This window comes from Chamaea fasciata, unplaced genomic scaffold (assembly GCF_029207755.1).
Source record: "Chamaea fasciata isolate MVZ Bird 193981 ecotype frontalis unplaced genomic scaffold, bChaFas1.0.hap1 SCAF_8, whole genome shotgun sequence".
In the NCBI taxonomy this organism is placed as follows: Eukaryota; Metazoa; Chordata; class Aves; order Passeriformes; family Sylviidae; genus Chamaea; species Chamaea fasciata.
Genome location: NW_027094093.1, coordinates 38,767,463 through 38,785,126, shown reverse-complemented (window position 1 = coordinate 38,785,126; position 17,664 = coordinate 38,767,463). Strand labels below are relative to the sequence as shown.

At 49.8% G+C, this 17,664-nt stretch overlaps 1 protein-coding gene across 3 annotated transcripts in view; it reads left to right on the top strand.

Annotated features, from left to right (window-relative positions):
• The window catches only part of ACVR1 (activin A receptor type 1), a 45,642-nt gene that overhangs the window by 5,609 nt on the left and 22,369 nt on the right, over positions 1-17,664 (top strand). The window contains exon 1 of one of the 3 annotated variants that reach the window (XM_066190500.1): positions 3,306-3,325. The exons of the other annotated variants lie outside the window; for them this stretch is intronic. The gene's annotated coding sequence lies outside the window, so the exon portion shown is untranslated. Of the gene's footprint in view, positions 1-3,305; positions 3,326-17,664 lie in introns of those variants that run through there. 3 annotated transcript variants of the gene reach the window in all.

The window sequence follows — 17,664 nt, the reverse complement described above, 5'->3', positions numbered from 1 at the left end:
CTGGTAGGAGGACTCGTTCCTTGTCCTACAGAGCAGTTGTGGTGAGCTGTGCTCCCTGGGGGTCGGGGCTTGCTTGTTCCGACTGCAAACCTTGCCCCTGCTAATGAGCTGCCGAGGAGAGGCCAACAAACAGCTCCTGTAATTGCAGGTCTGCAGTTTGCCTGGCAAGGATGCTGTGACAGCAGGAGCGGGCTGGCAGCCTCCGGAGCTCCGAGGCTAGAAGTGGCTTCCCTTTGAAGTCCTGGAAGCTGCTGATCTCTGCTTTCAGGAGTCGGGGTGCCTCAGCAGGCCGCTCCAGCCCTCCCCGCAATGGCTTGGGGCTCCTGGCTCGGCGGTTTGAGGCGCTTGGGGCTGGGGTTGCGCAAACCCTTTCGCCAGCTGCTAATGGCAGGGGAGTAAGTAGTCCTGCTTCTCCTTCTCCTTGTGCTCTTCTCTCTCCTGTTCTGGCACCTCTGGCCGTGTCACACACTGGATAAGGCATTCTTTTGGTTAAAACTTAGTCTGCCTTTGCCAGGCTACTTCTGACCCGGGCTAATTCCCAGGTGTTTTTGCTGTGCTGGTGCTGAGGGGGGATTTCTGCGGGTGTGAGTGGCTGAGCAGTAGCCGAGGGCTGTGTTTGTGAAGGCTGGTGCCTTGCTGGAGTGTACAGTGTGCCTTGGCCCTGCTCTGCTCTGCTCCCGGGGGCAGTTCCTGCAGGTTTCCTCGCTGCTGCCTTGCCCGTGGCTCTGCTGTGCCCCCAGGACGTGCTGGGACACATTCCTGGTGCTCCCACCTGCCTGCCCTCCCTTCTCTGCAGGCTGGTGACCAGCCTGGCCCTGAGCTGCCACGCAGGGAGCAGAGCTGCCCAAGCTGCTCGGCCTGCCAGGGCGGTGATGCCCCGTGCTGTCAGGTGCTGGGGAATGCGAGGTAGGGGAGAGGAGAGCGAAATCTCCCTAGGAACAAATGTAAAATTAAACAAAACGCGTGTTTGTATTAGTCAGCCTAAACCAGACTGTGCTATTTAGGGCTCTCCATTGCAATAAACTAGTCTCTTGTGTTTGTGTGGGAGGACTGCAACAATTAAAGTCGTTTTAAGGCTGAATCTTAAAAGTGGAAACAAAATTAAAAGATAATGGTTTGGTTGAAGAGAATATTAATTATATCGTATTGTAATACTCTTACGTTAGAGAAGAGGTAGGTGATACACTGCCGGTTGGTTATTGGTAAAAGTTGTGTCCGTGCTACACATTAAAACTCTTGACTTCATAAGGAGTAATATTTTTAATTTTTTTTGAAATTCATTAGGTTGCATCCCTTACTGCTGCTGGAGAGTAAACTGCCTGCTGCAGCTGCAGTTGTGGGTAGCAGCCTGCTGAAACTCTGACTTTGATGGCATGGGCTGGGCAAATCCCAGGCTGGAGTGATAAACAACATGGGGAATAAAAGTTTTCCGTTCCCCAGAAGTTGCTGAGTAGAACTCAAAGACTAACTGGCAAAATGATGAAAAGATGTATAAGTATGTGCACAGGATGATAAGTGTGAGTGGAACCAGTGGGGAAAAAAGAGCAAAAAAGGACTATTCCCGCTGATTTTGGGATCAGGAGGATGACTTGCCAGCGGAGTTTGTGGCAGTCAATCCTGTAGGATTACACTGTGTGCTACTCCTTATTTTCTGTTGTCAGAATGAAAACATGTACAACCTGTAGTGCGCCAGTCTGAGTGTTAAATTAATGAATTCCTATCTCCTTTGGAGTGGAATTACAATAATTGTGCATTTGAAAAAAGAAGGCTATTTTTAATTTGACTTCTAAATGCTGGCTCAAGTTAAGTGATAAGAGTATTTGAGGTGTACCCTTAGCACACAAAAAAGTGCTGATCCTTGTGACTTTAAAAAAAACCACAACAGAATGGAGGGGTGTGTGTTCTTGGTGATTGTGATTACAATAGAGAAACAAATACTTGGAAAACGTAGGATATTCTTTCCTGGACATGCATTGTTACGTACTGAGCATTGATCTAAGTAACTTTTATTCCACTTCACCTCTATTTTTGGACGGAGTTGCAAAACCTGTCTAGATCCTGAGTCTAAATGAAGTGATGATGATGATGAAAATTGCCATGCAAGCACCTTTTTACTCCACCCGTTCTCCTTCTTCGGGGTGGCTAGGTGTGGTATGTGGTGTGGGACCGTCCCTGCTTATCTCCTGACTGGGGGCTGTCCTCCCCGCCCTCAGCAGCCCAGGATCTGCCTTTGAAGTCCTGCTGCTCTCAGGCTGGGCCCTTTGGCTCAGCTGGGCAGCGCTTCGTGCCCAGAGCAGCTCGCAGACGCCCGTCTGGGACACCAGAGGTGCATCTCTGTGGTTAGGATGAAGGTTAAAGCCTTCGAGTCCTGGCTCTCCTCCAGCTTCTTTGCATAATTCCAGCCTGTCTCTGTCCAGAAAGAAACCTTCAAGTTATTTCAGGTCACTGGGACAGAAGGAAAGGCTCCACCTCAGAGTAACGTGGGCTGTGTTGTCCCCACTCCAAATCCCCGTGTCCTGTGCTGTGAAGTCGTGGCCGGGAGGTGGCTGGTGGCTCCCTTGGGCTTCCCTCTGTGTCTGCCCCCATGGATCCTGCCCTTGGCTTCTGCTCTTGGACCTGTGCACTTCTTAAACTCACGGACAACTCCTTGGCATGGCTTTTGCTCTCCCACATGAGCCGGCTGTCAGTTGGGCTTTTACAACTGTGCCAGAAATGCCACGTAGACACTTTTGTGTGTGTTTGTGGACCTGGCATGTTTGCATCAGCCTCCAGTGGAGAATAATCTGGGGAACGTGTCCCAGCTTGCCACAACAATAAGGTGTTTTTTCTGTCTTGGTGTAGGTATTTTACACATTTGTAAGGCTCATGTCATACCTCTAAAGCAAACCTGGGCATGGTTGTTCTGCAGAACCTGTTCTAAAATCTAAACCTATTTATTCTCTTCCCTCTGTACAGCTTCCTTATGACACAAGTAATATCTTGAAGAATGAGTGAATCAATATGACTGTTCCTAAATTACGGAAATAAAAGCCTAAGCACCATCAGAAGTCTGAAAGAAATGCGGTATTCCCATGCCTGATGCGAAAGTGGCATGTTTTAATGGCTGGAAAAGACTTCATCTTTTTGGTTGGGATTTGATCCTGGACACTGTTTAGACATTCAAAGAAAATGTGTATTGGACTTTCATGCAGAACAGTGTCCAGGATTTTGAGGGAACTTTGTCTTGTTTCTCCATTAGGAAAGCCAGAATGCCAAGCAGTGAGGAGCCAGAACAACAAACTGGATTTTGAAGCTCAGTTTTCTTACACAGTTCCTGGGATCTCTGGTGAGGAATTGGTGTTCCTGAGGCTGCAGTGCAGTTTTATGCCCTCTGTAACAAAGGATCTGTGAGGAGTAAAACCTACTTTATTTCCAGTCTGGGGATTTGTAAAACCTTGACACGCAGCCCAATTATAATTACGTTGGTTTAGTTCCCAAAGTGGACGCTCTTTATTCTAAAAGAAGCCCTACTGTGTGCAACCAGGAGGACTGAAGGCCCTGAAGTGTTAGCGTTTGAATGGTTTTGGCTTAGCTTTAAAATAAATACCTAGTGGATATGGAGCTCTGGGGAGTGGGGTAAAGCAAATGGAAAAGGTGAATTAACTGGAAGCTGTTCCGCAAGGCTGGGCGCGCAGAGCCCCGGCACAGCAGCACAGGTGGGGGCAGGAGAAAGGCGTCCTGAGAGCTCACTTGTGTTTGGAGCCCGATGTGAGGTAGGTGCAATTCAGAGGCTGCTGTCATCATTGTTCTTGCTCTGCAGCATCAGTCCTGTGTGGCCACAGCGAGTTTCCTGTGAGTGCCTGCACTGCTCCCGCGAGGAGCAGCGAGAACGGTTCCTGGCAGCAGTGGAAGGGCTGCAGTGTTTGTCTCCTGGTACCTGATGGCTCTTCTGAGACCTGAGTGAAAACATCAACAGGTTCCCTTCTTGAAGACAGAGATTCACAGTTTTTGCTGTCTGTGATGGAAATTGGGAAAAGAGGAGCGTGTGTGCTTCTTCAGGGGTGTGTGTTCCGCAGGTGACTGAGCCAAACAAACTGGCCAGCCCTTGTTCTTTCTGGGAGGAAAGGAGCCTCGTGCAGAGCTTTTGGGCTCCTCCTGGTAGGAACTCACATGCCTGTGACCTGAAAGCGGCCCTGGCTCTGGGGCTGCAGGGTTTTTGGGGTGAGGAGCCCCTGTGCTGGGAGTGGAGGTGGTCCCTGCTGTTGTGTCTCCTAAAGGAGAGCTCTGGAGAGCCCAGATGGTGTTTGGCCCCCATTACAGGTACAGGTAACTAGGGCTTGGTGTGGGAGAGGGACACTCAGGGACGCTTTGTGGGAGTGGGACGCTGTCAGAGGAGGGAATGGCAAAGGGGCAGGCACGTGGCCGAGTGTCTGACAAGGTAAGGAACTGCCTGTCAGCTGATAATCGGTGCTGTTCACCTCTGACATGGTTCTTGCTCTGGGAGTGTGGATAAAACTGGCTGGAAGCACGTCAGTGAGGTCTGGCGTGGGCTGCCTGGGTCTGGTGACCGCGGCTGCCTGGTGGCTGTGGTGCCCTGGCATCGTGGCAAGGTCCTTGCTGGCAGGTCGGGGGAGACACGATGGCACAGGAGTGCCGTGTCTGCCTTGGGGTGGCCTTGCCGAGGAGTTCCGGGGCACATGTGATGTCTCACGGGGTGGGGCTGTGGTCTTTACAGCTTTTCCTTGTGTGAGGCTCAGCTCCTGGCTGTGGGGGCTGCAGGCCACAGCCCTTGGTGGGGCTGGGACCCCTCGGCAGCACGGCTCACCCCGCAGAAAAGGTTTGTTCTGGAGTGCTGGCCAGTGGGAGCCCCAAGGGAAGTAAACCCAAAGCAAAGCCACAGACAGCGGTGCCCCAGAGGCTGTGAATGAACTCTCTGAGCGGTTGCTGTGCCAGCACTGGGAAAGGACACCAGATGTGGGGGTTTTTTCTCAAAGTTCTGAAATATTCTTCCAAAAATTTTAGGGCTTTTTTGACATGATTGATCTTGTTTCAGTCCCACAGATGTGTTTGCTTGTATGTGAAAGAGGCATTCTTCTGAACTTGAGTTCATAAAGACATGCTAATTAAAAAATGAGTGTCGGACAAGCCAAAAACACTTGCACGCCATAATTGTTAGAAATATGTCTGTGTGTGTGTGTTAGCTGACAGCTTAGTGCAGCTTGCAGGTTTTACCCAAGTTGTTCTTGGGACCACAGCTGGAGGGAAAAAGTGCTTGATGCGTTACCTTGTTTTTGGGAGATAACTGTGGGTCAAGAGGACACGGTAGCTACTGTGCCAAGGAGCAAACCAAGGCCAAAGGAAGCAGGGTTGTATGGCCAGTATGAGTTAGAGCTGAGCATGAGGGTGGGTTTTCTGGTGGAATGGCTGGTCAGTTTCCTGGGACACCAAGGAAATATTTGAGTATCTGATCTCAAAGGGATATTGTGTTGATTCTCTGATCTTGAAAGGCTACTTTCTTATAAAACAAACAAACGAAAAACCCACTAGGAACATGTCTTCTCTGTTAAAATAATTTAAAATGTTTAAATACAGTAAAGGAGCATAGTAAATATTTCCCATGTAAAACATGAAAAAAAAAAACCAACATCTGATTTTATTCTGAATTAAAACTAGCAAGCTAAAACTTGGACCTTTTTGGGAAGATTTGAGAATTAATGAGATTTTCGTTGCTGAGCTGATCCTCCCCTGAAGGTCCTGCAGAAATGGGTGGCACCTTCAGGGTTGTGCGTGTGGAGTATAAAAGTTAAAATTACTTTAAATGGCTGAACTGTTTGGGGTTTAATTTAATTTGTGTTTCTGTTTACTTGTTTTTCGTAAAAACCCACAGCAAATGCTAAATAAAGCTCGTTAAATGCTCGGCCCAGCTGCATCGTGAGGAGGGTTTAAAGGTGATTAAACACCCCCTCCCAGTCTAACACGTCAGATTTTTGCAGTGTTCCAGCTCTTGCACACTGTCAGGGTGGTGCGTGGGCTGGTGGGGCCGTGCACAGGGACTCCCAAAAGCAGCAAAGCTGATCCATGGGCTGAGAAGAGCAGAGTGGTCTTGTCTCCCCTGCCCAGGGCACCAGACAAGCTCACCTGGCACCTGGCTGCCTCAGCAGCTGCAGCTCCTGTGTCCTGGGCTGCTGATGGGACCTTACTGGCAAAAAGAACTTTCCTTGCATAATTAGCACAGTCAGGCCACTGTAAGTCTGTTTTCCAGTTAAAACTAAACCTTAAAGTATTGAATTTCTAAGAGTGAGCAGTCAAAACAAATGTGTCTTTTTCCATAAAAAATGGGGGCCTGAGTTTTTGGGTGTTGGAGTAGAGGGAAATGGTCTTTAAAGACTGTATTTAGTTATCTTAACAAGATGTTCATTTGTCTTCAACAGCAATTAAGAAAAGAACAAAAATAAGTACAAAATCAGATCTAAAACTGGTTGTTTAAATTATATTCGACTTCCTAACTTAAATCACCTTGATCAACTTGGAAGCATTTAAATACGCACCAAGACCCGAAATGAATATCCCGCCTGTGCAAAATGTAAAATGCTGTTTTGAAAATTTCAGGTAACCAGGTAAAATTCCAGGTGTGTGGGTTTTGGGGGGATTTTTTTGTTTTGTTTGTTTTAAACCTTGAATTTTGAATCATTATGCTTACAGAATTACGCAGTTGGGTTTATTTTTCATTTCTGTAGCTGTTTTTTCCTGGTCGTAGTCCAAAGTTCGTCCATCCTGAGTACATCCCTGCCCAAGTGGAGTGAAATGCTCCAGGTGGTGCTGGAGTCAGTCACTGTGGTGTTCCCGGGAGCAGCCTGGGCAGCCTGGCTGGATTTTCGGGTGGCCAGGGGTTGCTTTCTCCCAGGGAGCCGTGCAGACCTGCAGAGAGCTCTGGCTTGTCCAGCCCTCCCTAGAATTGCTAGTTTGGCAACTCTGCCCCCGGGAAGTTTACCACAGAATTATTCTGAAGCTGTTTGATTCCTTTGCAGCCCTGCTGTGGGAACTCCGTGTTTTTGGGTTTGTTTTGTGGCTTGTCCTGCCTGCTCCGAGCTGGTGCTGCTGGTACCCCTGTCACGGTGCAGTGACATCTCAGGCCTTTGCATGGGCGACAGCAGAGCTGTTCAAGCAGTTCCTGCCCTCTCCTCCTCACCTGGTGGCAGGTGAGCTGAGGCTGTGTTTGCTCAAATACAGGCCGTGGAGCAGAGGCTGTGCTTGGAGTTTGTGTTGCCAGCAGTTTGCAGACAGCAGCTGCCTGGTTCTCCAGGCTTACCTGTGGTGCTGAGGAGCCTTGTCTGCCTCTGGGTGCACGGAGGTGGGGCAGTGGCAGGACTCCAGAGCCCTCAGCGCTGCAGGGACATGTGGGGTTTATTGCTGCTGGAGGAGGTAATGTACAGTTACAGGTCCAAAAATAGGTGTCCCTCTGAGCAGCTGTGGGTGAGGAGTCATCTCTTAGCAGAGCTCTGAGCTAAAGCTCGGTTGCTAGCGGTCGGGTTTCTTGCAGCAGTGTGTTTGTACAGTAGGTCAGTGTTAACTGGTGTCCAGCAACCCTTGTCTTCCCCAAATGATCGCTTTGAGGAACCTGGAGTCAGTGCAGAAGATCATAGTGTTAAGAATGGGAACAGAAAAAGAGACAAAACCAAAGTGCTTTTCTTGGCTGAGTGGTTTCGTTGTGTAACTTGTGTAGGTAGCTGCAGTTCAGTTTCCTGCATGGTCATGGAATGGGCATTGGGAGTATGCTGCTGCAGTGTGCTTGGAATTCAGGGAGATCCTAGGCAGAGCAGATTTTGTTTGACTGCATAAATGTCTCCTCATGAGGAACAAACCCAACCAAGAACCAAGTTCACACAATAGCGGCTCACTGGTTTTAGCTTCAAGCTCCGCTAGCCCAGGTTGTGATTACCTTTGCCGTGGGAAGCCATGAGGAATGTTGGATGATCTGTCCTGAAAATGGTGAGAGGGACATGCAGGAAGTCCTGGCCATCAGCCCACAGTGTCAGCCCAAAGCTTTGGTACAAAGCAGTTCAGTCTTGTCCATGTTTGTGGTGATTGTTCCCAGACAAAGGGCTGTGCAGATCAGTAGGGGTGACTTCTGTTTTTCCCAGCTCATACTGTCAAGTGAGTTCATATTATTCAGTCAGTTCTGGAGGTTTTGGAGATGTTTTAGTAATTCCTGGTTTTTTCAGCCTGCTGTCAGAAAAAGAATGTATTAAAAGCATTGATAGAGAATTTGTTTATTCAGCTCAGGTCTGCTTGTTTGCTGGCAGTGCTCAGCTTCCTTTGGAGTGAGTGCCTGGCTGCTGCGGGGCAGGCTGGGGACCCGGGGGGACAGGGGCTGCGTGGGCCAAGTGTCACTGCTGCTGAGTGCCATTGGTGTGAGTTAATCCTGCTTTTCGGAGGGGAAATGGCTAATACGTGAGTAGGTGCCTTGTGAACAAGCAACAGCTGGGTGCGAAGCAAAAATCTGCTAAAACATGACTAATTTCTGAGGGTTGCATAGAGTTTCTGTCTGTATTCAGCAGCAAATTACCATTTTGAGCTTATGCTGCTGTTGCTTCCCTGGGGCTGGCATGGGCTGTGTGTTTGAAGTGGTGGTCATTGCTATGAGACTGTCAAAGCATTGGTGCAATGTGGGGCTTGGCTCTCTGTCCTTGCACTTGCAGCACGGCCGAGTCCCTTCAAAGAGAGCTGTTTTAATTGGGTTCCACTCTGTGTTATGTTAAAACTCTGACGCTGGGCACAGAAACCCGTGACACTTGTTTTGTTTGTTCCTGAAAACATACACTTCATTCTGCTTTGGCCATTCAAATTGGTTTTACATGATTGTCAGCTCAAAATAATGCTGCGATTGGCAGCAGCACGGCAGCTTCCTGCAGCCCGGGACCAGCAGTGGGGTAACTCATCCAGGGGGGCTGGGAAATGAAAATTCCTGCTCTGAGAGCGTTGGTTGCCTAGCAGGCAGCAGCGTGGCCTTGGGAAGGGCTGTCCCAGCAGTGGCTGGCCTTGGCAGGCAGCTCCATGTGCTGGGTCACTCTGGTGAACATCTCGGCCCCATGGCCTGGCCCTGCTGGCCCTGAACTGGGCTGGGAGAGCCTGCGGTGTGTAACTGCAGTGGGATGGCTGGTTAGCAAATAACCAGTAGTCATGACTTCTGTTAATTAACTACTAAGAGTTAAATAAATGTTGTTGGAAAAACTAGTCTGTGTTTATTTGGCATGTCTCTCTCCAGCCGGGGCTGGTGCTAGTTGGTACACGCTCCACTGCTGAGCCTGTCTGCAGCGTGGTTTTATGTTTTCCATCTGTATTGATTTTCATGATTCATTGACCATGATCTAAGCAAAAAGCACACTTAAATGACACTGGAGACAGCTGTCTGTTAAAGTAGGACCTTTATGTAGTCTGAAATGGCGCCAGGTTTTTCTTCCATTACTTTATCAAGTAACACACACCAGTAATATTCTTTGTTTAATTTCCTTTTCTAGGTCGCTGGTATGTCACCTCTCTTTTGTGTAAGGAGCAGATGGTAAATTCTTACTCTAAACTTGCCTATCGGCTTTGCTCCTGTTATTTTTCTGATAACCATTTGAGGTTATTCTGAAATGGAAGGGGCATTACATTGTGTTTGGGAGTCTCTGTGAAAGACTCGGTTCTTCTCCCTGTGGAGCTGTTTTGGAAGGTACATGTGGGAAGTTCAGATAAAAGCAGAAATGTATAAAACTTGGGAAGCTGATGTGTGGCTTTTTCCAGTTATTATCTGTCTCTCTTTGTATGGCAAGCTGAAGTTCCAGATGTTGTTTTGGCTTAGAGATAGTGGATCGGGGAAAAATAAGCATTCTAATGTTAACAGAGTCAGCCTGTCTGGATCTGAGCTGACAGGAAAAGGCAGAGATAAAACCTTCATGGCTGGTGTGTGCAGTGCTGGGGAGCCAGGGCGCTGTCCCTGGAAAGCAGTGCCTGGTGCCGGCTGGGGCCGCCACCCTGCGCTGAGCACTGCCTTGCTTGGGGTGCGCAGCCGCCCTTCTCCTGTTCAAAGTTCGTTCTTACCCCTCTTGGTGTCCTGCTTGCCCTCAGCAGCTGCCTCTGGGCTTTGGGGGGTGCAGAGCTGAGGGGAAGGGCAAACGTGCCTTTGGGGTCAGGTGGCTCTGTGCCTCCTACCTGCATTGGGCCTCTGTCTTGCAGCACCCGCGGATTTTTTGAAGCTTGTCCCTGCCAGGAGCTCCATTTATTGTGAGTTGCAGAGTGGTTTGGGCAGGTGTGTGCTGGATTTCTTCTGGAGGAGACTGAATTGCAAGCTCTGTTCCTGGTGCATGGCAAATGTGCTCTGTCCTGAAACCTGGGCGTGAAGTTCTCAGCCCCTTCTGGGCAGCTTGGAGCCATATGTGGTGGCACCTTCCAGTGAGGGGAGCAAGGACAGTCCACTCTGAAGCAAGAGTGCTGAAATGCATGTTAGGAGTACGTGTGGTGGCCAGAGAAGGGATTCCTTGGATTAGTCCATAGGTCATATGTATAATAGTCTATTGCTTTTCTGTGTTATATTCAATGCATAAATATACTGTGCCCTGTGTCTCTTTCATACCTGTTCGTCCTGTCAGGCTCATTTCTAAAGTGTATGAGCAGATTATTTTTAATCAATCACTGAATTTCTGTTGACTTCCTCCTTCTTCTTTCCTTTTTTCCCCTCTTTCATTACTGAGTGTAGGAAGTAACAGTTTCTGGTCGAGGCCCATCCCCATTCCTGTCTTTCCCCCGGTGGCCTGGAGCCCCCTGAGGCTTTCTGGCCCTGGAGAGCAGTTCTGGTGAGAATGCTCAATTCTCTTCTTAACACTGCAGAGCTGGAAGGGAATAGTGCAGACACTGCCTCACCCGAGGGACAGAGGAGCTGGGCTGCTGCAGTCCTTCTGGCATCTCTAGTCTTGGCTCTTTGCTGCTGAGACTCGGGGTGAACTTGTCCTCCTCAGTTTGTGTAAGGTGCTGGAACCAGGCTCTGGGAGGGAGGTGTAGCAGAATAAAGGATCCTTGGAGCTGGACACGTGTGTCAGCACAGGCCAGGACTGGAATGGTTTAACCCTTTTTGGCCTGGTTCATGTCCCAGAAGGGGAGTGTGTGTCTGGAGATGGCTGGCTGACCAGCTGTGGTTGTGTGTGCATGACCTGACACCCCAGAAATACCATCCTGAGAAATCCCATTGGGCTGGGATGCCCAAGACACGTCAGAGTAAAGGGCCTGGTGCATGTTGGGTGGAGGAGGATGCAGGAAGGGAATCTGGGTGTGGGAGACTGCTGCTGCCTACCTTTGTGCTGCTCACATTCCTCTCCTGGGCCCGCAGGCAGCACTGGGCTGTCTTGCTCATGTGGTTCATGACTCAAGCCAAGCCCAGATGTTTTCATGCCCAGTCTGGCCTATTTTCTGAGAATAATTTTGGATGCCTCAGTCCATTTTATTGTGATTTTCTTAGTGTCTAGTCCATCTGAAGTTCAGATGATTCCTGGGCTAATTGTATGCTCACAGGCAGACAAGGCAGCTTCTGCTTTCTCTCTGCAGCTGTGTTCCTGCTAACTTCAGAGCCCTCACAATTAGAGCCACCCTGGTAAGAACCTGGGATAGGTTTTTGATGCTGCTTTTTTCTTTTATTTTGGAGTGGAAATTTTTAGAGCATGAAACCCAGAAGAGTCTGTCTTGTGGCCAGAAGATGAGTGAAAACGCTGAAGGTTTCTGCGAAGTCAGATCTGACCTTGTTGACCAACCTGGCTTTCCATTTCCACTGAGCAGTGAGTGGTAGGGACATGGAAACCTTTTTGTACTGACTGCTGGACCTTTCCTTCAGCATTACCTTGCTGACAGGCTGATGACAGTTACTATCCAGAGTATCCAAAATTTATTTCCTCGTGCCTTTGACAGTGCTTTAGTGCCTTTTGGCCCTTTGCAGGAGCAGTTTGTATTGCAAGTTATTTGTGGGCAGTACATTCGCTCCTTGAGTTTTCCTCTGAGGAAAATGGCTTGATGTTGCTGGAAGAAGAGTGGAATGTCACTTGCTCTGTGTGAGCAAGTGCTGCCTTGTGTCCTGTTCAGAATGGTCCCTTCCTCCATCACAGCCCATGGGTGAGCAGGGCTGTTGCCCAAAGCACCTTTGGGTGCTTGCTGTGCTCAGGAGCAGTTGGTGAAGGTGGTCTTTGAGGCGCTGTCCTCAGTGTGTTACAGTCACAGCCATGGCAGAGATGTTGGACCTTGGAAATACCAGAGGATGTGTGTCAAAAGCTCCCTGGAACTGAGAGTGTGGCCTTGTTCCCAGCTGCTCAGGGGTGTGTTGCTCTTGAGCAGAGCTCCAAAGCCAGGCTGGTCCTGGAAGAGCTTTCGTTTTCGTTGTGCTTCACATCTGCAGCTGAGTGTGTGTGAGGCCAGCCACGGGAGCTTACCTGTTAAACAGGGGTGTGAGACTGGCTGCTTTTGGCTTCTGCAGCAGCAATTAAACCCAAAGAACGTGTGAATCTGTGGAATGGTTTTCTGAAGATCTGCAGTCAGGCTTGGCAAAGCCATGTGAGATGTGTGAGTTTGACAGAATGCAGCTAAATCGGTGGAAAGGGAATGCTTGAAACAGGTCTGGAAAGAAGTGTCAGTATTGTGTGTAACTGGGATGCATTTGGTGTTTGGAGAGGTGACCAGGTGCCTGATGGCTGGACCGAGGGGTGCAGAGCAGGCAGTGATGGACAGTGGTTGGGACTGTGATGGGGAGCCCCTGTACGAGGAGGGACACGGGATTGCCTGAGAGGTCAAAGTAGACACAGCTGTGACAGCAACTCAGGAATGCCAGGACAAAGGGATTTGTGAAGTCCTCGAGCTGTTTTAGCGCACAGGCTTGGATGTTAGATGGATCAGTGTCCCAGGTGAGACTGCCACAGGTAAGATACGGGGAGAACAGACCTGTGGTGGAGGCTGTGGTACCTTACAAAGCCTCAGGTGAGAAAGGGGCACAGCGTGCAGGATGCTTTGAGGGAGAGGATCATGGTGGAGGGAGAGAACAGGGTAAAGCCGTGAACTGCACCACCGAGGTTAACGTTGCTGATGTGGGAAGAACAGAAATACCACTGGAGGGTTCAAGGATGGAGAAAAGCCTGAGCTGGAGTTCACCTTAGTGTCCTCTTCAAGTCGGCTTTGGGTCGCATTGTCCTTAATGATGAGTGCCCCTCACTGTTCCTGGAGTTCATGAGGCTCTGCACAGCCCTGCTCCTGAGCGTCCCATCTGCACAGTGCTAGTGGGGACACCAGGGCTGGACTAGGACACCTGCTTTGTTTGTATCTTGGGTTCAAGAACAGAATCATGTGCCTCCGGCCTGTCCAAACAGGCAGGACCAAACTGTGGAACAGTACTGCTAAAATTCTGGGGTGGTCTAGTACAATCTCTGAAGATTTGACTTTCTCATGCAGCAGGGTGTTTCCTTCTTCTTGGGATTGCTGACTGCATTCAGTTTTCAGCACTCCAGAGTAACAGTTAATGAAATGCTCTGCTGAGAGGAAATACTCTTCCATGACTTGTGCCTTTGGAGTGTCGGGAACTGCTGTTCTCAGTCTGACTGCTCTATAAATGTTGGTTAACTTTCTTTGGCTGGCTGAGGCCAGGAGCAGTTAAGCTCTAAGTGGGCTGCAGGATGAACACCTGACTTTTCCATGTCCCTTAACCTTTCCGACTTTGTAGCAGCCCATCACTGCAGAAGAATGCTGCTCTAATCCCGGCGTCATCCCTCAGCAGTGAGCTGGAGGTGTGCAGCCAGGCTCTCCTGTCTCTCCTTGGTAGCCCTGCCACGGTACTGTGTTCCTCTGTGCCTCTCCTGCTCCTGTCCTGCTCGGGTTTATGGATTTATAGACAGACACCAAAAACACCCATAAATGTTTGTAGTATTTCCAGCTTTGATGGTTCTGTTTTAACTAGTGGCTGTGTTTGCTGTGTCATGCCATTGTATTATTCTGACAATGCAATGAAATGGATTTAAAAAAAACATCAAAACTTTTCTTAGTGTAATATTTATCAAAATACCCCAAACTGCACTCAGGGTAGGATGCTTGGGCTAAAGGGCAGAAGCAGAATATTCTTGCAGTGGTGACCCTGTGAAAATTACTCTGGAGGGTCAGGTTTACCCTCAGGTTTAATCTCGCTAGGATTATTGATGTGCAAATGAGGGTCCTCACTGGAGGGAAATATCAACACAGCTGAGGGGTCACCTGCAGAGTGCTGTGGCCGAGGGAGCTCCAGCAGGGCCTCCACCTCACTCTGAGTTTGGCTCTGGGTGACCTGGCCTGATAGCGTCAGGGACTGAGAGTCAAAAGCATTTGCACCTCTCGAGGTCCCTGCATGTGTGAAAACACAGACTGTAGGGAGATGCTGCTTAATTAATGCGTTTGTAGGAACTAGACGACATTGTTATCTTGCAGCAGGGTGTGCCCCAGTGAGAGATGGTCACTAAAAGCTGTGCACATCATCAGACCCAGGCTTCTCTGCAGCACAGAAATGAGTATTTAAAGTTTGTGTAAAGAAAAATAGGGAAAACCAGGGAAAAAAGCTTGCTTTTTTTTTTTTTTTTTTTAAAGGAAAAAATAGGACTTCTGTTGGTGATAATCAAGCCAAAGATTTGTATTTGGACATGTTTGTTTTGGTTGGCCGGAGTGCTCCGCAGAAACTCTGAACAGGCGAGCTGTGTAATATTTAACTAGTTACTAAAAAGCATTTGAAAATGATTAGCAGTCAGTGATCTCATTTAGACCGCGAGTCGACGCGTCTCAGTTTCTCGCAGGGATGACGGCGCGGCGCTGGGGCAGAGGATGTTTATTTGGAGAGCAGGGGGTGGTGCGGGGTTCCCGGGGGGCTGGCGCTGTGTTGGCACCCCGGGCCGGGGCTTTGGGGCCGGAGCTGCTCGGGGCCATGGCAGGGCCGTGTCCTGGTGGCACTGCTGCTGTGCCAGGCTGTGCCCTTGCTGTGCGCACTGGGCTGAGTGTCCGTGCCGGGTTTCCCCCCGTCAGGACAGGCCTGTGTGACGGGCAATCCCAAAGGGCTGGAGTTGTGTTCCTGCCTGGGCTCCTCCATCACACGCTGCCCTGATAACATCTGGAATAAACACGCTGGCTGGAGGCTCGGAGACATGGGGCTTTCAGGAAGTTCAAAGTAAGTCGCTGTTACTGGGTGCATTTTGGGTTCGTGTGGCTATTTTAATCCTTTTTACTGAAACTGTTCCGAAACGGCTTTTACAGGCAATTCCCGATGATCTCTCAGTTGAGGATATTTGTGTTTTGGGACTTTATCGCAGCGGCTGGATAACTGCAGGGGTTCTCTTTGTGTGGAGTCTGTACCTTGGTTGGCAGTTTTGTGCTGCACTGTCTTTGGGGAGAGACCCGTTCCGGGGGAAGGTGTGGCAGCCTGGCAGCAGCATGTGCCGGGCGCTCTCCTCGCCGCCTCAGCACGGGTGAAGTCACCAGACTTTGCTGGGGATTTTCCTCGCTTTGTGGGCCTCTAGAATGGCCCGGTGGCGTTCAGGGTTGTCTCCAGCTCTGACTCGTGTCTAGCAGGGACGGTGAGGGGACGGACTTTGTGAACGAGGGCTGGGAGCGGCGCTGCTGTGTGCGGGCTCGGCCGGGGCAGGCGGTTCCATGCGGCAGTGCTAACCCTTGAGAGTTGCCTCCCGGTGGATTTATTTACCCCGCAAGGCAACAAACGATATGGAGAGATACACATGTGTCTTCAGAGGCGCTGGGAAGTTGCAGATCGATTTAAAAGTGTCTCTGCTTGCTTGGTTGTTTGAGTAAGCCCTCTGTCGGTGTGGTGTTGCCGAAGGCCCCTGAACTGATGCAATGCCTACACACAGCCCGAGTTTTTGCACTGGGGCAAGTGCCTTCTGTTCTGCCTCCTGCAGCCACAGCGGGGTTCTGATTCCATGCTGCCCACGTGGAGTCACCGAGTGGTTTGTTTGGAAAAGCCCTCCAAGATCACAAAGTCGAACCATTCTTCCAGCAGTGCCAAGGCCACCACTAACCCAGTGTGCCACATCTGCACCACTTTTAAATCTCTCCAGGGATGGGGACTCCACCTGGACAGTGCCAGGCAGCCTGTGATAAGGCTGGACAACCCTTTCCATGAAGGAATTTTCCCCAGTATGCAACCTGAACCTGCCCTGGTACAGCTTGATGCTGTTTCCTCTTGTCGTGTCCCTGTTCCCTGGGAGCAGGCTGTATTTATTTTTATATGACACTCGTGCTTTGCTATCTTTTCTCTTAAGAACCAAGGGGTTGGATCTTCGTGAGATGTAAGAGTTACTGACAAGGAGAAACTTCCAGGACACTTTACACTGTGTAGTTGCCTTTTGTATGGTGGTTTTATTCTTGCTCAGCAGTGCTGTGATTTTGTACATGAGTACAGAAGAACCAGTATCCCATCCTTCACTCTTTCTGTGTTTGCGGTCACTTGGATCCGAGACGTTTGGTCTTTTGGGTGGCACTTTGACACGTATTTGGAGCTGCAAAGTGGGGATGTGTGCCTTGTGCATTTGCAGGTCGGTACCAAATGGAGTTGGTGGCTGGCTTCCATCTGCTGAATTCTGGCAACCAAGTTTAGACCATAAGAAAGGACTGCCCAAGGCTGTCGCTCTCTGACGCAGGGAATGCCTTTGTGGGGCTGCTGGGGGTTGCACCTCCTCTGTGTGAGCTTCAGTTAAAGAGCAAGCTGTGAATTATTGCTTTTAAATGCACATTTCTCCTTCTGAAGACACAGCTGTGGGTGAATTCAGCTCGTGCGTGGCTGTTGTGGATGGCACAACTGTGATCCAGTATTATGGATGTTTTCTTTTGATAGGAATCTGGTGAGGTACATGCAAAATATGTACAGCCCTTGGGCTCTTGGCAGGGGGCCACTGGGGCTGTCAGCGATATCTGGGTGCCTCTGATCTCATCGGGAAAGTCTGAGCTGCTCTCGTGGTTCGTGTTCCCATGTCTGTGTCATATGGAGATGAAACGCAGCCCGAAGTTCCTGCAGTGATGGGCTCACTCTGTCTGCCACAGCCTGTGCTCCGTGGTGGCACTGGGGGCTGAGGCCATTTCCCAGCAGCCCGTGCCTGCAGGGCTCCTTGTGGGGTTTGGGGTTGTCTCGGCTGGTTCTTCTCTCCCTGTGGCTCCTTGCAGCTGCTGTCCCGACAGTCCCAGGACAGAACTTCACCCCACGTTGCTGTCAGGCCATACAGGAAGGATTTGGCAGGACACAGTTTGCTTAGGAAGAAAGGAGAGAGCGATGTCAGCTGTGGAAGTGGAACAGGCATTGGGGTTTCAGGGTGGATTTTGCAGTGCTGGGACTTTGTGACTACAAACCGTGAGGATTCTGTTGACTCTGTTACCTGAACCAGGTGTTACGTCTGTGTTATGTTGGGTGTCTTCACCACGTGTTTGATCTGCCTTGCGCTTGGCTTATTGTTCATTTGGGCTTCCAAAGCCAGTTTAAAGGACTCCCTTGGAATCCACAGCTGGCCTTGGAGCAGATGCTGGCCCGCCCAGGGGCCAGGGTCCCTTCCTTGCCTGAGCTGTGTGGCGGGTTTGTTTGGAAATCTGGGAGCTGCCACTTTGGAAGACACTTTTCCATTGATAGCAAGTTCTGGTTTTGCAATGGTGATGTGCTTTTGC